The 22,317-nt window shown below is 42.5% G+C and overlaps 1 protein-coding gene across 1 annotated transcript in view; it reads left to right on the top strand.

Moving 5' to 3' along the window:
- DIAPH3 (diaphanous related formin 3) overlaps positions 1-22,317 on the top strand; it is a 503,156-nt gene that overhangs the window by 51,375 nt on the left and 429,464 nt on the right. The gene's annotated exons all lie outside the window — the stretch shown is intronic.

Raw genomic sequence — 22,317 nt, 5'->3', positions numbered from 1 at the left:
CATTTTTACATAACTTACCAATGACCGTGTTGAGGATCTAACGGAATGCCAGAGAAGCTCTATTTATACTCTGATTTCTTTCAAGAGGCATTTACAGCCTTACAATAGTTCACAATGAAAAATACGAATGAAAAAGGACCGCACAAACTTAATTGTGAGATGGGTTAGGTCCTGAACCCTGAGTAATAGGTCAAAATCCGATTGAATGCCTTTAAAACCTTTGTTTGTGTAAGGATATACAATTAAATAAAATACCATCTACAAATGTAGCTTTATCTGTTGCAAGAAGATTACTTTGTGGTAGTCTTTATTTTTCACCTGCTGGCGTTTATTATTCCACACTAACCCATTCCCTTTCTGCACCAATCCCTTGTTCCCTTGATTTGCCAAAATACTTAACTCTCAAAATAAATAAATAAAAAAATGCTACTTAATTGTCTGATTGTACATCATTTTGGAATTTGTTGGTGGTGTATAAAATATATACATTGTATATTTGTTTTAACTTTCAATGTGACATTTTGTTTATTGTAGTGACTGTGTGGCAAATACCCACTGGCATTTGAACAACGCAATTTCTAGTTCCAGTGAAACTATGGTAAATGCATTTGACTTGCCACTGCTAACTTGCAGTTTTACTCATGTTGGGAGGTCAGTGAAGAGTATTCGAAGTATTCTATTTACTTCTATGTGTTTCTTGCTTTAAAATCCCTTAATGGAGCACAAACTCTTCAGGCAATACCAACAATGTTCCAAAGCTCCCAAACGTGTGTAACACTCTGAGTGAGTATGGAGTCATTGTAACTTATGTGCTCTACCTTTAGTCACATTTGACACCAGTTGCTATGAGGTCCAAGTGTGCCATGTGAGCATATTGCAGAGTAAAGCAAAATATAGCTGTAATACATGGCTTGGCAAAAAAGATTTACTTGTTTAAATTGAATACGTAGGATAAAATGAAATTCTGTGCGAGTTCCGGCACCCATGATTTCACAGCAGCGGGAATTGGGGCTCAATTTTGTTCAGTTTTGCAAGCACCTCCTGTAGCATAAGCAAGCCCTATTTCAGGTGTGCTGAGCATTGTGGGTCCCAAAACTGAATAGTTCAACCAACTTTTACATGCATATAAATGTAGCGTAAGGCACTCGCACCGAATTGAATTAGCTCAGTCTGAATGTAATATGTGTGGTATGACTGAAAAGTACTGGACATCCCACAGCCAGGACATACACTATGGAGGGTAGTTTGGTAGAAAATGCAACTTTAGCATTGTGTGAGGGATGTGGTACTAAAGTTATACTTAGTGCTGCCCCAGTCATTGAGAATTATTTCTTTGTGGGGAGAGTGGAGTTGTCTGACTAGTTCTTTGACCCAGTCACCTACTGTTTCTCACATGATCTAGTCCTGTGTGTTGATATGTTTAGCTAGTTGTGTTCACTTCACTACTTTAATTCCGTACTTATGTCAATGAAATTCTGTGAAGCCAGAAAAAACACCATTGTCTTTATTCTGTAGATGGCTGATGATATCGTTTGGTATTGGAATGAAGGGTTGCAGTAACATTTACACAGTTTTGGGTAATTGATTCTGTGTCTCTGAACATAGAGTACAATGGCGAAGGTCATGTAAATCTTCTCGTCAGAGAATGCTGGTTTTATTTTACGATTTCTTTTCCATTCAAACGTAAGTCTGCCTCACAAAAAACAAGGCAGAAAGGTAATTGATTTTCAAGCTGAACAAAATAATGCTGCATTTTCTTGCAATAAAGGTCTGTTTGTGCTCTTTGTGATTAGCCTAATGACATAATGATTTTGCATGTCTGAAATATTGAACAACTGGATTGTGTAGGTAATTTGATGTGTTCCAAGGTTTATTGGTCATATCACCTTTTAGAGGTTGCTTTGAGTGCTCTTGAGTGCAGATATGTAAACAAACTCCTTGATATGATACTGGTATTCTAGTAATGCAGAAATTTGGCAGGCTAAATTTCACTTAATTATTTGAAACTTATGAAATACTGATGAGGAAACACATCTTCATATGGTTCAATGAATAGTTCAACACCACAGTTGAAACTGGTGGGCTTTTACAAAATGACTTTGCAATTGAATAAATTGGCTATAAGGTGCTTCTTAATGTGCCATACCTATGAAATAGCACACACGAGAAATTAATTTCCTTTATCCTCTGTAATATCAGCCACACAGAAGAGGTGGGAAAGCACAGCTGGGCATTTATCTACTGTGAATGCAAAAACTAGGGCAATTGGGCACAGACTTGGCATAAGTCAAGTGCATGGGGCTATTCGGTGGGACTTGAATATAAGCTGTTAATGTAGATTTTTTCCATTTAGGTTGATATATTTTAATTCTTTTACAGTAACATTGTATCACTTCTCTGGTACCATATTTCATAAGTCTTTTCTCCTGTTATGATTTCCCCACACGTGAGGCTTTTGCTGATCTTGTGGTATTTTTAGAAAGGGTTATACTTTTTTCCACTGGAACAGATTCTCTGCAAGTAGTAAGCAGCATTCATATTTAAATTATATAAAAATAGTAAATTGTCTGCAAAATGAGTGGAGTGCTTGGTTATGTAGCACATTTATATTTCTCGTGTACTTGGCATATTGTCAGCGAGCACCAAAAGACGTATTTGCGTAGTCACTTTGGGTGCAGCAATATGTTCGGGGTTTCTGGCACACAAGTTATTTTGTCTGCGATATAGCACTGAAGTTGTAAACTGTGCCATGCTGTAATGCAGTGAAAGGATAAATACCATCATGAATAAAACAGCCAGTGTTGACAGTAAATACTGATAAGATTCTCTGTAGACAAACTGTTATTGTGTTGGGAGTTGGGGACTGGCTGTAATAATATTCTACTTCTTGACTGATGTATATTAGGAATGTATCAGAGATGATGGTGAGGCAGTCTTTCACTGGTGTAAAAACATTCTCCAAATGTATAGAATCTGTTGTTCCTTTATAATGTTTATGCCAATAAAGGGATGTCATTACCGGTAGATAATATAATGCAAAAGTATATTAAAAACACAAATGTATCCATTTTTGTTTAGTGGCTTTTATTACTGGTATTTATTTTTCAGTTACACAGATGTAAATCCAAGTGCACAGCCCATTGCCTTAAATAGCTGCCTGTTTTATAAAAGCCATATCCTTGGGCTCTTCACACAACATCCCAAACCTACATTTATTACTCTGAATGTACACATTGATTTTTATACATACCAGCTTTTCCAAAGCTTGTCATGGGATCTCCAGATACTCACTGCAACCATTTGGATCATACTTGTGTGGAGAGCAATCAGACTCACAGTTGAGCAGTCAAGCTTTTCTATTCCCTTATTCAGCAGAAAACAGCTGCTCTAGCCAGAGCTCACTGCTAGTAGCTCCTGTCAATTATGGTAAGTAGGGCTACATGTCAGAACTTGCACCTCAGGCAATAGAGTAGGAAAAGTCCGATCCTTCTCGCCCATTTAACAAGAGTTCTCCTTTGTTCTCTGTGGATCGATTTGCAGCTTCTTTTACAGCAACATGTTTCAAACATCTCTGAGGAATATTAAGGCAGTATATTCCATTTTCAGCGATTGTTTTAGCTGGCTGAAATAGGATGCAGACCTTTCCCATTCAGAGAGAGTATACTGTGAATGCATGTACTTTAATATATTAGGCTGGGGAGATGAGCTATAGATCCAGTATTGCCCCAATACCCTGTGTGTTAAATTCACGCTTGGTAACTGTTTTTTTTTATATTTTTGTGTCCCTGGTTATAGAAGTTACAAATGTAAAATTGTGTGCATTACTGTTAGATTTATTACATTTAAAGTTTGGCATAAAAAAAAGTTTTTTAAAAAGGCATTATATAGTCTTTATTTATATACACCATTTAACAGTTTCTTTGAATGAGGCATTCTGTTCCATTGCTGATATACCAAGCACTGAGCAACCAAGTAATGATTGCATTACATCAGTGCTTCTGGGAAAAATAGCATTCATAAATTCTGAAATGTTTCCTTTAATTGTGCATATTTCTGAAGGACTATGTACTTCTTGACATAAAATCAGAGATATTCAACTCTGCCATTAGATGGCACTAGAGTCCATTTTTATATGAGGATAGTGCAGAAAATGAGAGAGAGACCTGAATCACTATACAGCCAACCCTCAAGGGGCAAAGAAGTGTGGGGGAAAACCAAATTATTCTAAGATTTGTAAAGAGTTGGTTGGGCCTAAAGTGCACCTTTCATCTGATTTTAGCTTTTATAACTCTGAGAAACAAAATTATATATTTAAAAACAGTACCCAAAGAAAGTCTGTGTTCTGCTCATTAAGACTTGTATTTATAGAAAATAACATCTTATCTTGAACAAATATTCTTGAAAGGTACATTGGCGAGACAGTGTATGTACATATAAATAAACACGATATACAACACACTCACAGTGCTTTTACAGTATAAATTTAGCTGCGTGTTAACCTAGTACCATGAAGATGTTGTTTTTATTTTTGAGCTGTATAAACAAAGGAGAGAGATAAAAGGAAGGGAGGGGGAATAAGGAATGGTGCAGGGTAAAAGGGGGGAAGGAAAGAGAATTAGAAGGATTGAGTGAAGGGAGAAGGCATTCACGCTTTTATTGGAACTATCAGATTTGACTACTCCTTCTTCCTAAAGGACCAGTCTAGAATTGAAGCAGGGGTTGATTATGGTATGAAGCCCAGGGAGACCAGACCTTGTGAAAAAACACAGAGGAGCCCCTCAGCACACTGGGGATGTTACTCCATCTGGTAGGTATACCAAACCCGTCCACAGACCATTTGGACAGTAGGGGGGTGTTGGAATTTTCCAGGGAGCAGCTATTTGACAAGTAGCCGTGCTGATTATATGTTGGAGGAGCTTATGGGTATGTGTAGGGAGTTCTGGGAGAGGTAGTGGCAATAGCACATGCCTAGGATCAGAGGATATGGGGGTTTTGAGGACTGCTGTAGCTAGTGTGAGAACCACTGTCCAGTACGGGCATATCCTGTGACAGTCCCACCAAATATGCATAAAGGTGCCAGCGTGGCCACAATTTCTCCAACATGTAGGGTTTGTTTGTGGATATATAATGTGAAGCCTAGCAGGTACGTAGTACCACTTATGGAGAAATTTATTAGCGTTTTTTTCATGCGTACATTTATAGAACAACGCGCTGTCCACTCATAAATGTCCGACTTTTCTCCTGGTTCTAGAGACGTTCCCAAGTCCGTCTCCCACTGCGTCTGGATCCGATCCTTGACCTCTGTGCAGATGGGAAGTAAGGCATTGTATAGTGTGGAAATGAGACCTTTTGTGGATGGCCCAGACAAGCATAGATTCTCAAACACAGTGGGAGGCCTAGATGATAACTGAGCTTTGACCTTTTGGTGATCATGTCTAATCTGTAAATATTGGTGGAACTGTCCCATCGCACCCGTCCGCTACGTCTGAAAACTGAGGGAATGTTAGGGTCCCAGTGATATGATTTAGCAGCAATACTCTACCCTCTCCTGCCCACTTTGTGTGCATAGAGCTTTTAAGACCAGGTGTAAAGGCTGGGTTTGACCAGAGGGGCATCATTATCTAAGGTGTGGGAGATAGAGGTACTGTCGGGAACCGTCTCCGCACTGACACTTGGGGCAGGAGACGGACGCCTGCACCTTCCAAGCAACCACTTACTGTTGCCTAGCAGCAGGATGCGATCTCTGCTCACCTGTCTGCAGCCAGCAGGTGTTACCGCCAAAATCTCCCTAACCCTATCAGGAGGCACCCTAGGGTATATAAAGCAGCCTCTGACACATGTCTAGTGCCAGAGTATTTGGTCTTCAGCCTTGCTCCAGCATTTGTTCCTGTGTTGCTGTTACTTGGATTCTGACCCGGCTTGTTCCTGACTTCTCCTTCGGTTCCTGATTCTGGCTTAGACTGATATTTGGTATTGACCCGGCTTCCTGACCATTCTCCTGCTTCTGATTTGGCTATATCCGTTCCTCTGGTTGTGACCCGGCTTGTTGACTACTCTTCCATCCTGCATCCTGGTGGGCTGTCACCGCTGCCTCAATTGTTACCTCGCCAGCTGACCGTATACTCTGGACATGTCAAATGCCGAAGGCGCCGGTGACCTCCTGCAGCACCTGACTCGCCGAGTTGATCAACAAGAGGTTAACTAGACTCAGCTCCTGCAGTGCCTTCAGGGATTGGCTACACGCAGGGATACCCTCCAGAGAACCCTGACTCTGCCCAGAGTATCTGTTGCTCCCGTACCCCCCGCTGTCGGCTCTCCTGCTTCAGCTGCACCTAATCCTACTGGAGGGATTCACATCCCACCTCCCGACAAATTCGGTGGTGATCCGAGATAATGCAGAGGGTTTCTCAACCAATGTGCTATCCAGTTCGAACTATCACCAGGAAATTTTTCTTCAGAACGAGCCAAGGTGGCATATATTATTTCGCTACTCACGGATCAAGCGCTTGACTGGGCCTCACCTCTCTGGGAGCATGATGACCCCCTGTTACAAAATTCGTCTTCCTTCATACAAACCTTCAGAAAAGTATTCGATGAGCCTGGTTGAGTTGCTTCTGTAGCCTCCAGCATTCTAAAGCTACGTCATGGAATCCTTCCCGTGGCTCAGTACGCGGTTCAGTTCAGGACTCTCGCCTCAGAACTAAACTGGAATAATGAGGCCCTTGTAGCTACCTTCTGACAGGGGCTGACAGATCGGATCAAGGACGAGTTGGTCTCCAGGGATTTACCAGCTACCCTAGATGATCTGATCTCCTTATGCATCAAGGTCGATATCCGGTTTCTGGAGCGTAATCGGGAACGTGAACAATCTCACCGGGCTAGTCCACGCTTGGCTCCCACTTTTCAGAACCCACCAATTCTGCCTGGGGAGCCCATGCAGATCGGGCGTTCTCGCCTAACTGTGGAAGAACGGGAACGAAGGGTTAAAAACCATCTATGCCTCTACTGCGCTGACCCCTCTCACATTCTATCACAGTGTCCCAAGAGACTGGGAAACGCCAGATCCTAGTCGGTGCCGGGAAGGCCAGTCTAAGGCTGAGTACATCTTCCCCTAATTCTCCAGACAAAACTGACTTTGATGCCCATCATCATCCATGCTTCCCAGCGTCCGGTCTCCCTTCAGGCCTTTGTGGATTCGGGGGCAGCTGGAAACTTTATTTCTGCATCCTTAGCAGCTAACCTTCATCTACCCCTGGAATCATTATTGCAACCCTTGGTTCTGACAGCGGTGGATGGTAACAGAGTGGCCAATGGATCTATCTCTCAGGCCACTCGGCCGTTCTTTGTTGAAGTTGATGCATCCTCCATTGGCATAGGAGCCATTCTTTCACAGAAAGATTATGATGGAAAGTTTGATCCCTGTGGTTTCTGCTCCAGAAGATTTTCCCCCAGTGAATTAAACTACGGTATTGGGGATAAAGAATTATTGGCCATCAAAACAGCCCTAGAGGAGTGGAGACATTTGCTTGAGGGGTTGAGCATCCTGTTACTGTCTACATGGACCACAAGAACTTAACGTACTTGCAAACAGCTCAGTGTCTGAACCCACGTCAGGCCCGCTGGTCCATGTTTTTTGCCCGTTTTAATCTCATTTTGACCTTCGACCTGGGGTTAAGAATATCAGGTCAGATGCTCTCTCCCGGTCATTTGATGATAGATCTTCAACCCGCCCCCACCCCCAGAACCATCTTGGACCCTACTACCATTGTGGCCCTCACTAGAACCTCAACCAAAGTTCCTCCTCCGGGTCGCTCCTTTCTCACTTCCAGGCTTCGGCCTAAGGCTCTCAAGTGGGCCCATGATTCTCTGTTTGCCGGGCATGCGGATGTCAAGAAGACCTTCTCGTTGATTTCTAGGCATTATTGGTGGCCCTCTATCCGGGCGGACGTTGAGGCCTATGTTGTCGCTTGTAGAATCTGTGCCAGACACAAGTCACCTAGGCAATCTCCTGCAGGACCCTTGGTACCACTTCCCATTCCACAGAGACCATGGACTAGTATTTCTATGGATTTCATTACCGATTTACCAGCTAGCCATGGATTCAATGCTATCTGGGTGGTAGTGGATAGATTTTCCAAGTTGGCACATTTCATACCTCTCAAGGGACTTCCTTCGGCTTCTATCCTTGCTAACCTCTTCATCAAGGAGATTTTCCGTCTTCCCGGCTGTCCCCAGGATATTATCTCGGATAGAGGAGTACAGTTCGAGTCCAAGTTCTGGAGATCATTCTGCAAAGATTTGTGGGTCAATCTAAAGTAGTCCTCAGGGTACCACCCTCAAACCAATGGCCAAACGGAGAGGGTCAGCCAAGACTTGGAACAATTTCTCAGGACCTACTCTTCGGGTAATCAGGCTAAATGGAGTCGTTTCTTGTGTTGGGCAGAATTTGCTCATAATAACCAGGTGCATGTATCTACTGGTTCGTCTCCATTTTTTCTTACCTATGGGTTTCACCCTCTCCTTCCTGAACTCTCCCAACCTGGTTCAGCGCTTCCGGCCCTGCAGAATCTCATTCAGGACTTTTCTCAAATATGGTCTCAGGCGAAGTCCAAATTATTGTAATCCTCCCAACGCTACAAAGCTAGCGCAGATCGTCACCGTAGACCAGTTCCCAGACTTCAAGTTGGGGACAAAGTGTGGTTATCCACAAGGAATTTAAGACTGCGAGTTCCCACCATGAAGCTCGCACCCAGTTATATCGGACCTTTTCAAATCACTCAAGTTATAAATCCCGTGACATTCAAACTCCTTCTTCCTCCATCACTCAAGATTCACAATGTGTTTCATATTGCTCTACTTAAACCCCTTGTTCTCAACAGATTTGTCAAAAGAACCCCACCCCCAGTCCCAGTAAAGACTGATCATGGGGAGGAATATGAGATCAGTCAGATTTTGGATTTCCGGATCTCCAGGGGTCGCCACCAATATCTTGTTGACTGGAAGGGTTATGGCCCAGAGGAGAGATCTTGGATCGATGTACAAGAGATACATGCCCCTCGCTTATTGGCCAAATTCAAGAAGGAGAGAAAGGCGACCTTGCAAGCCCTGAAAAAGAAGAAAGGGGAGAGTACTGTCAGGCGCCGTCTCTGCACTGACACTTTGGGCAGGAGACGGACGCCTGCACCTTCCAAGCAACCACGTCCTGTTGCCTAGCAGCAGGACGCTATCTCTGCTCACCTGTCTGCAGCCAGCATGTGTTACTGCCAAAATCTCCCTAACCCTATCAGGAGGCACCTTAGGGTATATAAAGCAGCCTCTGACACATGTCTTGCGCCAGAGTAATTGGTCTTCAGCCTTGCTCCAGCATTTGTTCCTGTGTTGCTGTTACTTGGATTCTGACCCTGCTTGTTCCTGACTTCTCTTTCGGTTCCTGATTCTGGCTTAGACTGATATTTGGTATTGACCAGACTTCCTGACCATCTCCTGCTTCTGATTTGGCTATATCCGTTCCTCTGGTTGTGACCCGGCTTGTTGACTACTCTTCCATCCTGCATCCTGGTGGGCTGTCACCGCTGCCTTAATTGTTACCTCGCCAGCTGACTGATACTGAGGGCCGCGACCTGCGCGTCCCTTGCAGCAAAGGCCATACCTCCTTGCGGGGGTTCCTGGTGAAAACCAGGGGCGTGTTAGACTCCGCTCCTCAGTACTCAGTAGCGCCAACTGCTGGCAGGTATCATCAATTCCACAGAGTAATTCTGACAGGTGCCATTCTATTACACCGGGACCAAATTGAGAGGGAGAGCGATATTACTGGGTGAGCTAGAGTAGGGGCTGGGCGCTGTGCAGCTGAAAGGCAAAGAGCATAACAAATCTGTGAGCCTCCCAGCAGATCAGACTCTATGTCAACCAATACCCTGGTTCCAGGCGGAGAATGTCATTGGACACATTGAACTAAACGTGCCGCACAACAATAATTGCGGAGGTTGGGGATGCCGAGGCCACCTGCCCTGCGAGGGCGTTGCAACATTTGAGCAGAGATCCTGCATCTCTTGTTTGACCAGATGAATTGTATTATGGAAGCTTGCAGCATTTTTAGGGCAGAGGAGGGAATTGTAATAGGAAGGGTATGAAAAAGGTAAAGCAGTCTGGGAAGCAAGTTTATTTTTACTGATTTAATTCACCTTACCAAAGATATCATAAGTTTGTCCCAAGAGATCATATCTTTTTTTTTTTTTTTTTTAAGACAAGCTATAAGCTGAGGATAATTTGGTCGATAAAAGATTTTCCACCTTTCTGGTAAGTGCTATGCCCAGGTATTTAATACAATCGGAATTTCAGTGAAAATGAAAGTTTAGCTCCAGGAGCTGCTTTAGCTTATGGGAGATATTGAGATCCAGGATATCTGTCTTAGCCGCATTGACCTTAAAATTCGATATTATAGAGCAATTATCGAGTTCTTGGAATAAGTTGGGTAGCGATGTTAGGGGATTGATAATGGTAAGGAGGATATCGTCTGCATAAAGTGCAATCTTATAAATGCTAGAGGATAGTTGTATGCCGGAGATATTAGGATTTTTACGTATTTTCATAGCTAGAGGCTCTATGATTAATACGACTAGGAAGGGGGAGAGGGGGCAACCCTGTCGGGTCCCATTTCGAATATGAAAGGGTGGTGAGGAACACCCGTTCACCTGGACAGAAGCAATTGGGTTGGTATACAAGACAGAAACCCCTTTGCGAAAGTGTTCTTTGAAACCATAGGCTGAGAGGTCTTTTGTCATAAAGGGCCAGCCAACACGGTCAAATGCCTTTTCCGCATCAAGAGACATGAGGGGCGAGGGCAATTTACATTCGTTAATATGCTTAATGAGGTCTATAGTCCGTCTGGCATTGTCTGCAGCCTGCCGGCCTGGGACAAATCCAACCTGGTCGGGATATACTAACTTCAGGACTACGGAGTTTACCCTATTCACAAGGACTTTGGCATATATTTTCAAATCCACATTAGATAGAGATATGGGGCAGTAGCCACTCAGAGGGAGGGGTCTTTGCCCTCTTTCGGAATGACAGTGATCCGGGCTTGGGTCATGGCCAGGTCAAAGTGAGTCCCATCAAGGATAGAATTAAACCAAGTGGTTAACTTTGGATTGAGAATCCCTGTAAATTCTTTGTAATATTTGGGAGGGAGGCTTTCCGGAGCGGAGGCTATCTTCATGCTACGCAAGGTTGCAGTGGTTTCTTCAACAGTTATATCAGAACTGAGAAATTGGATCTCTGACTCAGATAGTTCTGGGAGGTGGCAGGAATGCAGATAGGCGTTTATTTTGTCATCTAGATCAGGGAGTGGTGGGTCTGATGTATTCATATTATATAGTGAAGAATATCTGGAATTATTTCAATATAGAGTTTAGATTGTATGTCAATTGCCCTTGAAATTTTTTAATAGATGAGATCGCATTACGTGTGCGTCTCTGACGAACTTTCTGGGCTAGTAGGGAATCCGCCTTGACGCTTTTTTCGTAAAAAAGTTGTTGGGTCCATTTAAGGGTACGGGCTTTTTTTTTTGGATAAGAACACGTTGAGCTGGCCCCTCACTTTCGTTAGTTCCCTCAGATGTGACTGATCTAGTGAACCCTGATGCTGAGTGAGTAGGGAGAGAATTCGTGCTTCCAACGCAGATATCTGTTCTCGTTCCTCTTTACGTCGGGAGGCTGCAATACTAATAAGAGGTCCACGGATTGTGGCCTTGTGTGCCTCCCAGATCATGGACAGGGATATGTCAGGGATTTCATTGAGGGCAAAAAATTCAGTAAGCGTCTCAGCGGTTAGATGATACTCTTTTGCTTAACCCCACGACATGAAAACAGCAAAGTTGGACTTCGTTTAGGGAGACTTACAACGCTCATTTAAAGGGATACTCCCGTATGGTCTGTCCAGGCAAACGGGTGGGCCCCAGCCCCGTGAAGCTTAGTAGCTAGTCTAACGTCAATCACAAAATAATATATTCGGGTGTATACGTTATGAGGGTGAGAATAGAAAGTATATCCCCTATCGGCGCCATTAACCACCCGCCAGGCTTCTAAAAGAGAATGCTCTTTGAGTAATGAGGCAAATCGATTAGCCTGCCGAAGGGAATGTGCTTGAGGCTGAGATGAAGATACGGTCGTCGGTGACCTTTTTAAGAGAGGGTTCTAGAATCATATTAAAGTCGCCTCACATAAGCATGTTTATCTATACGGCTGAATAGCTTCTGAAGAAAAGGGATTTGGGCACTATTGGGGGCGTAACAGACTAGGGTGACTGGAAGTTGACCTAGTGTGCCTATTAATATGAGAAACCGGCCGTCCGGGTCTGCAATCGAGTGGCACACCACCAATGGGACAGATGGTCACACCAGGATGGCCACTCCTCGGTGTTCAGAAGCGGCTGAGGCAAAGAATGTCTGCGAGAAGAGCTTTCCTTTGGAATGTTACATGTGGTTCAGTTAAATGGGTCTCTTGGAGAAAAACTGTCTGTGTGTGTTTTATTTTTTTTTTAAGAGTGGCCGTAAGCGTAAAATGCTTCCGGGGTGTGTTTAACCCCTTAACATTAACTGTAATATGCCAAGACATTCAACGCTATCAGGTTCTCACGAAACACAAAACACAAAAGTAAGTGCAGGTGCACTCCACCCTAATCACAATGTAAACTTGTTCAGTCCTTCATTTGCAAATATTGTAAAACAGTTCATATATTCATCCCTATCTTGCAGAGACGTTAATGATGATCTTTTCACATCATAAGTGGTTTATTTCAAAGGAATAAGCACCTCCCCATCACCTTCGTGGTAGCAATATAAGATGGACTCCTACCAGATTGTAGAATATTGTAGGCTTGTACGTATTTAGAGGACTTCTCCCAATCTAGAGTTCCTGTATAACAAATATCTCGCTGTTCATCTCCTCTCCAACATGGATGACATCAGTTCCAATTTACAAAAGAAAGATAAACAGAATCTGGCGTGATATCGTTTAAATATTCCAAAATTTATTAAAACTACACATAAAATCACAATAATGAGTGAATACTCCTACCAGAGATATGTTCTTTATCGCATATATGGAAGAAATCAGATGTTATAGGTCCCGGGTTACTTTTCTTCACTTCTATGCCATGCAGTCAATCTCTAGTGAGCTATGTTTTCATAAATCAGTCATACCGCTCTGACGCGTTTCAACCGTCTTGCGGTCTTTGTCAAGGAGATATGACTGATCCTAAACTCTATCGCTACTTAAACCGGATGTAGCCAATCCGGAATAGCTATGATGTCCATATGTCACGCTATGTTAAATGTCGGTAAAAGTGCATATTCAATACATTAAATAGTACAATATGTGCCGATGGGCATATAATGAAATATAAAATCCAATTTCCATATCCATATCTCATAAAAATAATAATAATCGTCTTAACTGTACCGGATATAACTTATCGATATCTGTGGGGATCTTGGGAAATGTAGTCCATGCCCTATACAGGACTCCAAATGTCAAAAACCGGAAATGACATGTCGCTACTAGCATTCACGAACATCAATACGATCCACAGTGAAGATATATATGGCTGGTATATCTAACATATTTAGATGGAATGGAGCACTTGGAGCATAATATAATGACTAAATGTCCTGTAGGGCTCAAATCATCAGATGTAACATATCATCGCCAACATTTGTTATAATACAATCTATGATAAATGGCATAAAACATCTGACATATTTAGTATAATTCACAGTGAATATAAAACATACAATATCACGGCTGTCAAAGATATATAGCAGAAAAAGAAAAAGAAAAAAAGATATGACATATCGACTTTGATGTGGGTCCTGGGAAATGTAGTTCACACCTTGTGCACTATAGGATCCAAATAGTAAAAGCCGGAAGTGACATATCGCTACCAACGCTCATTATTATAATGCAGTACATAATATGTGATATAAAACATCAATCTAATATTGAAATCCACAGTACATTAGATCTTGACTGTTAAATATAGCGGAATTAGAAGGGAGAGAGAAGAATAAACTCAATATGTTACAACATATTGTATAACAATCTCTCAAATCTTTAAAGGAAGCACTTCAACTCAAAGTCCTTGTTTAATCCGTGAGGGATTAAACTATTCAAATGGAATATCCATTTAATTTCCTTTTGTGATAATTTGGTGTCAATAGCTTTGTTTCCAGGTAGGTTTAACAATATCAATTAGAAAAAGTATAGGGATAACAGCGCTGCTCTAAGAAAATGTGAAGCTGCCCTCTGGCTTACAACATCACTGGCCCCCCTTTTTTTATATACTTATTATGTATTTTTTATTTTAAACTTTTCTGCTATTGGAATTATTTTTCTGTTTTGGTGTACATTTAATGGACTATTTTTAGCTATCCTTTCATCCTTCATTATTTAGGGATTTATTTATTTATTAAACCCTTGTGGGTATAACCATAGTGCCTACTGTTGTTATTTATCATTGTCATCACTTTTGTGCATACTTGTATCCATTTTTATTCTTTATTTTATTTTATATTTTTCATTTTTTATTTTTGTTTATATTATTCTAAAATGTGGATTATACATTCATAGCGCCGTGGGTCAAAATTATGGTTTTTGTATTATAGTTTATTGGGAAGTTTGGAATTCGTCCCACACAGACCCACATTGGCAGCTTCACATTTTCTTAGAGCAGCACTGTTATCCCTATACTTTTTCTAATTGATATTGTTAAACCTACCTGGAAACATAAAGCTATTGACACCAAATTATCACAAAAGGAAATGAAATGGATATTCCATTTGAATAGTTTAATCCCTCACGGATTAAACAAGGACTTTGAGTTGAAGTGCTTCCTCTAAAGATTTGAGAGATTGTTATACAATATGTTGTAACATATTGAGTTTATTCTTCTCTCTCCCTTCTAATTCCGCTATATTTAACAGTCAAGATCTAATGTACTGTGGATTTCAATATTAGATTGATTGATGTTTTATATCACATATTATGTACTGCATTATAATAATGAGCGTTGGTAGCGATATATGTCACTTCCGGCTTTTACTATTTGGATCCTATAGTGCACAAGGTGTGAACTACATTTCCCAGGACCCACATCAAAGTCGATATGTCATATCCTTTTTTCTTTTTCTTTTTCTGCTATATATCTTTGACAGCCGTGATATTGTATGTTTTATATTCACTTTGAATTATACTAAATATGTCAGATGTTTTATGCCATTTATCATAGATTGTATTATTATAACAAATGTTGGCGATGATATGTTACATCTGATGATTTGAGCCCTACAGGACATTTAGTCATTATATTATGCTCCAAGTGCTCCATTCCATCTAAATATGTTAGATATACCAGCCATATATATCTTCACTGTGAATCGTATTGATGTTCGTGAATGCTAGTAGCGACATGTCATTTCCGTTTTTTGACATTTGGAGTCCTGTATAGGGCGTGGACTACATTTCCCAAGATCCCCACGGATATCGATAAGTCATATCCGGTACAGTTAAGACGATTATTATTATTTTTATGAGATATGGAAATTGGATTTTATATTTCATTATATGCCCATCGGCACATATTGTACTATTTAATGTATTTAATATGCACTTTTACCGACATTTAACATAGCGTGACATATGGACATCATAGCTATTCCGGATTGGCTACATCCGGTTTAAGTAGCGATAGAGTTTAGGATCAGTCATATCTCCTTGACAAAGACCGCAAGACGGTTGAAATGCTTTGGAGCGGTATGACTGATTTATGAAAACATTTAATAGCTCACTAGAGATTGACTGCATGGCATAGAAGTGAAGAAAAGTAACCCGGGACCTATAACATCTGATTTCTTCCATATATGCGATAAAGAACATATCTCTGGTAGGAGTATTTACTCATTATTGTGATTTTATGTGTAGTTTTAATAAATTTTGGAATATTTAAACGATATCACGCCAGATTCTGTTTATCTTTCTTTTGTAAATTGGAACTGATGTCATCCATGTTGGAGAGGAGATGAACAGCGAGATATTTGTTATACAGGAACTCTAGATTGGGAGAAGTCCTCTAAATACTTACAAGCCTACAATATTCTACAATCTGGTAGGAGTCCATCTTATATTGCTACCACGAAGGTGATGGGGAGGTGCTTATTCCTTTGAAATAAACCACTTATGATGTGAAAAGATCATCATTAACGTCTCTGCAAGATAGGGATGAATATATGAACTGTTTTACAATATTTGCAAATGAAGGACTGAACAAGTTTACATTGTGATTAGGGTGGAGTGCACCTGCACTTACTTTTGTGTTTTGTGTTCTGTGTTTCGTGAGAACCTGATAGCGCTGAATGTCTTGGCATATTACTGTTATTCGATTGTTTTAGGTTGTATTCCCTTTTTCCAAGATTTTGGCTGCAGTCAGGATCATAAAGCGCTGTGTTAGTGGTTACCAAAACCTCCATTTGCCTTAACATTAACTGTTAGTAACTGAAGAGACATGTTGTAAGAGAAATTCTAGAACGTATCGCCAAAGGGCTCCCCCCAAGTCAGTGTCCCTCCATGGATCATAATAGGAACATGACTTGACAGACGAAGAGAGGAAGTGTAAAAAGATGGATAAGAAATGAGGGATAGGGGAGAGTGTGAGCTGTCTGCAACCATTCAGGGAGGGAGGGGAGAGACCGATCACAAGATGTCCGGCCTATGGTTGCTCGACTTAGGAAAGATTGGAAAGTGTTGCTACAAGGCGCAGCAACAAGATGTTGTGGGAAAAGGGAGAGGGGCGGGGGGCTCAAATGAGAGTGGAGTTCGGGTAGTGGGTGAAGATGAGCGGGGGCATCAACAATGACAGTTTAAATCAGTTTACAAAACCTTTACCTGTGTCGTAAAGCTACTATCTAGTCCAATACGTAACAATAGTAAGTAGTAATAAAAGTGCAACGTAAGTCTGGTGAACTATCAGAACATAATAACTATAGGAAATTAAACATCACCATTGCAGAATAGTCCATAAACACGTTTCAAAAGTAGAGTGCTGAACTGTGATCTCGAAGTGGCGTAATCTCTCAGTAATGGCGAAGGCGAAGATGATGAGCGATTGGCAAAGTCCTCTCCGTGCTACTTTTGCAGATCAGTCGAAGTCAACTTGTACGAAGATCACAAATGTGCTGTATTCATACCTGCAAAGAAAAGGGAGGAAAAGAGTGGAAACAGGGTGGAGAAGAGACAACAGCAGACGCCCACGAGGGATAAGTCACCGAGGTTCAGTGTTATGTCCATTGTCCTCCGTGGGTTCTCTATGCCGAGTTAGCAGGGGGAGATCAACAGTCCAGGTTTTCAGCTTCCAACCTTCGACGAAGTCAAGCTGTGTCCCATTCGGCCTGCGGGGGCACCGATGTAACCGGAGATGATGCTGTGCTAGGAGGTAAGCCTAATTTTTCTAGAATTAAAGCACCCTCTGCAGGGGACTTTGCAAAGAGAGGCCTGGTTTCCGTGAAAACTTGGAGCCGGAAGGGAAAACGGTAACGATACCCAGTTGACGAAGAATTTTTGTGGTATCCTTCAAGTCTCAAGTTTTCTGGATGGTGAGAAGAGACATATCTGCAAACAACTGAATATTATTTCCAAGGTTTTGAATGGAATCGTTGTTCCTCGTGGACTGGATGATTTTTTCCTTGATGTGGTAATAATGCATGCAAAGGATGACATCCATAGGGTGCTGGCCTGGAGCAGACCTAGGTTGCAGTGACCTGTGTGCTCTATCCAGAAGGTGGTCAGCGTCCGTATTGTCCACTAGGATGGTTTTAAAGAAGCCAAGCTGAAAGCCAGGAAGGGCTGATATGTCCACAGTCTCGGAAATGTTTTTGAGCCGGATGTTATTCCTGCGGGCTCTATTGTCTATGTCCTCAAACTTCTCTGTCAAAGATGCCACATCGGTGCGCAATTAGGAAAATTCTTGCACGTTCGCAACGGATTTGCACATTTCATCCGTTTTTGTCTCCAAGGTGTTGGTGCGATCACCCAGTTCGTTAATATTTTTGCGAAAATCAGAGATTGCGTGGCGCAGCTCTGTGTGGAACATTTGTCTTAATTTCCTGAACCAGGGAATTTATTCAAGAGTCTCGTTGCCGAGAGAATTTCGTCCTCTACTGGTGTATCAGAACTTGGCGAGTGATCCCGCTGTCTTTGAGCCATGGGTGTCGCTTGCGGCTTTATTTGCTTTTTTGTTTCTGTCAAAGAAGTTAAAGGAGTCCACTGTGGGAGCCCCGTTTTGCTCTGGACGTAATCACAGGCCAGCTATTATCTAATTGAAGGTTAATGTTCAAGAGATGGTAAGTTGATGCCCCTACAAAATGCGACTATCGCATGTTAATTGAGCGAAGTATCTGATATGAATGACTTATGGGAGAGCAGATGTCCCGTGGTGGCATTATCAAACTACAAGTTTAATCCTGCAGTGCACTTACGTTGAAATGTAGCAACAATAATTGGAGATTACAAACTTTATTGTAGTCTTTAAGCTAGCAGTGAGCTTAGATACTGGTTGGATGCCTATTTTTCGTTGTCAGGCCACCGTCACAATGTGCTCAGAGCACGGGAATAGAGTCCCAGAGTGGTCAGGAGTGACAAGCAAATTATATGAGATGGGCACAGGCTGTCTGCCTGGAGTTATACAATAATTTCAGTTGCAGTTTTCAGATTGGCCGGTAGAGGGCATATCTTCATCTTCATATCAAATAGGACGGCAAACAGAGAGCTCTTTTTTAGCTGGGGTTAACCTCTTAATGGCTGGAGCCCTTTTACTTCTGCAAGTTGCGGCAGGTTAGGACCACAGAGATTCTGGGCCCCTGCTCCACGCCCGCGCGCTGGCGGCGAAACAAGAACATACATGCACCAAATCACCCAGCAAGTGGAGAGCACCGGAGGAGGCACACCAGAGCATCTGAGGGAGTCCAGAACTCCACGAGGGGGACCGATTGGGAGCAGAGAAGCCAACAGGGGGGATGTTTATGCAGACCCTGTTCTTAGGATAGCCTGTACAGGTCAGTATTGCAGCCCTTACCTGTCATACCAACAGCGTACTTGTAGCTGCTGAGGGTGGTCCGTGGTGCTGTCACTCGCGGTTCAGGGACACAGATGGGTAGATGTGTGGGGCAGACTGTTCCGACATACAAAATGCCACTGACGCTGCGGGCTTTCACCAGCAATAGCGTCCCTCTTCAGAGAGGAGATTGCGGGCTGTATTTTACAATCTTCAGCAGGCAATTCCGGCGGAGAACAACCAAAATAAGCGATGGTAATACCGGGTCTGCCACAAAAGCACTCATGCAAGTTGTATACAATAGAAAAGTAAATTTATTAAAACATTTTAAAAACCACATAAAAATGGTAAATACATTGTGACCATATGTTAGATAGTAACAGTGCCAATTAGAACATATAGTGAAGTAGGTGCACCTACACGATGTTCAAAAAATATCAAAAATGTATATCGATATATACCAGTTCAGCAGCTTTACACAACTACTTCTCTTATCTTTATAGAGCACTGTAAGGTGCGAAATTCATTGAGACAAAGTTCCCAAGTTCCATAGAACTATGGTATGGAGCTGTAGAATAATGTATTGAGGGAGGATTAACTGCGTAGGTAATAACCAGACTCCAATTGGTAATATCAAGGTGTGTCAGTCTTACCAGATCTCTCTGGCATCATGCGCAAGACCAATACCTCTGGTATAATCCGATACCTCAGTTGAATAGACCTCCTCTAGTTGGTAGATTACAAAAACCAGTCGGAGCTCCGATCATCGCTCTTGTCCGCTCCACACTGTCAACACACAATAGCGCATGGGGTCGCGCACATCAGACGTCATAGAGGTGCGCACCCGTCTCCTACGGGACTCTCCAAAAGTTGTCAAGGAGTAAGTGGTCGCTTGTAAAGAAGCACAATGAAAGAATGGCACTTGGTATTTAGCCAACAAAGTATTGTTGGTTTACTGACGCATTTAATCACCGTATAGGTGATTTCCTCAGAGATGGAGATTCCCGCGGAGAGGCGTAGGTAGGCCTTTAAGAAGAAAGGCACCGCGCTCTTATGCTCCTGCCGAAGCTGTACCTGGGCTGTTAGAGCAGGTTAGGGGGGAAGTATGCCAATTTTTCTTGGCAATTTCAGGAATCGCTGCGGGAGTAGTTCCAACTCGCGTCCTCCGAAGATGGCTGCCATGCCACGCCCCCATTAAGATTTTAAAATTGAACAGCAGTGTTACTCCTAGTGAAGTGTTATTATATTTGAGAACTACCACATGGGTGCTACAAGGCAGACACTGTTTTTGCATAGCCAAGCATATGTGATGGTATTATTTATTCATCAAACTTTGTTTGGCATTATAGACAATGTAGTTTTTGGGGGGAAAAAATGTGGCTACAGCAGTGTGTGAAGAAAGTAAGCCAATATGAAAGGTCAAAGAGGACATGGTAAATAAGGTTACATATTATATATTTGATATTAATAAAAAATAATAGTAATGACAGTTATAGTAACAATTTTCAATACTATATTAATTTATGTGCATGTGGTGAATCATAATTCTTACAAGGTATCTGTCAAAGTCAAGTGGCCCAGTAATCTGAAAAAGAGGCCCATAGATGCAGGGGTTTCAAGAGATGATTGTTATATACAGTATACATAAGTGATGGTAATACCTGTATAAACAATGGTGAAAATATCCTTATCTTTGTCACTCTTGCATAGATTGTGTATATACTAACATGGCCAACACAGTGACAATTAATGGGCAGAATGCGTGGTCCTCCAACCTTCACAGGGCGTGCATATTACCCATAGTCTTGGTAACTGCTTCACCGCCGTGACTCGCTTCCTGTTTCTTCTGACGTCCCGGCTGTCGCTATGGCAACCGGGACGTCACTTCTGGAAATCCGGCCCGACCGTTGCCAGGGCAACGGCCGGACGCCAAGAACTTTGCCCAGGCGCTCTGGGCGCAATAAACAGCTGGGCACATGCGCAACCTGTAGGAATTAATCAGGCAGGGGCTGTGACTTGTTTCAGAGCTAGGCTCTGATTGGCTAGCAGTGGTATTTAGGGCAGTGAGGATTGAGCCTCACTGCCGGTTATAGCGTTCTGCCCTCAGTCCTGCTGCCTGCTTGTTCTATCTGTATGGTTATTGCTACCTTGGATTGACTACCCGTTTTTTGACCCCTGCTTGTTCCTGGACCTGTGAACCTTCTCTTCTGACCTTGACCTTTTGCCTGGATTCCGGATTTTGCTTCTTTGCCTGTGTGTCTGACCCTTCGCTTGTCCCTGGATTTTGCATCTGTGCTTGTGACCTTTGACCTAGGATACCTCTTCACTACAGCCCGCCAATCACTCCACTCCTGGGTACTCCTTTAAGTCAGTATACGTTACTCGACCCTCCGTCGGCCCGCAGCCAAGTCTGTCCCCACCACTAGGGGCTCCAGCGAACACCGGGCCTTTAGAGTAGTCCCCGAGTTTCACTGTACTGGCTTGAGAGTTCCTAACAATGCCACAAGGATAATAGAAATTGCAGACTATTCTGTACTCTTTATAAAGCCCTCAGTCTCCACCCTCTTAATTTTCTATTGTCATGGAACTCCTTGAGACTCACGTCTTGCATTTAATAGATGGGGTGTGTTAACCTATATATAATGTGTGAGTGGTGTGAATACCGATCCTGCACCAGCCCCATGTTGAATTGTCCTGTCACAACACACAGGTGTGCTAGCTGTCCTTTCTCTCAAGAAAAAAACCCCTTTAAACTTAATTATGTTAAAACATAATAAATTACAAAGTATACAATTGTTTTATATCAGAAACCTCTACTAATAATTTATCCTATTTCACCCTTCTTTGAAATATGCTATTGAACGCTGCCTTGGAGGTTCAGGCCCTGTTACTTTATATTAGAGATGGGCGGGTCCGGTTCTCCGAGAACCGAACCCACCCGAACTTTGGGTATCCGAGTACCGAGCTGAGCAGCTCGGTACTCTCCCGCCCATTCCGAATCCAAATCGAGGCCGAACGTCATTGTGACGTCGTCGGATCTCGGGGCTCGGTTCTCGCGATACTTCAACTTTATAAATACACGCCTCCACAGCAATCCATCGCCATTTGACAGAGGGAGAGAGCAGGGTGTAGTCATAGGCTAATTAGAGCAGGGACAGAGAATACAATATTGTTCTTGCAATTGCTCTAACCAAAATCGCTAGTGCAGAGAGGAGGATA

This window comes from Mixophyes fleayi, chromosome 2 (genome assembly GCF_038048845.1).
Source record: "Mixophyes fleayi isolate aMixFle1 chromosome 2, aMixFle1.hap1, whole genome shotgun sequence".
Taxonomy (NCBI): Eukaryota; Metazoa; Chordata; class Amphibia; order Anura; family Limnodynastidae; genus Mixophyes; species Mixophyes fleayi.
The sequence above is the reverse complement of the archived record's forward strand: the minus strand, read 5'-3'. Positions and strand labels throughout refer to the sequence as shown.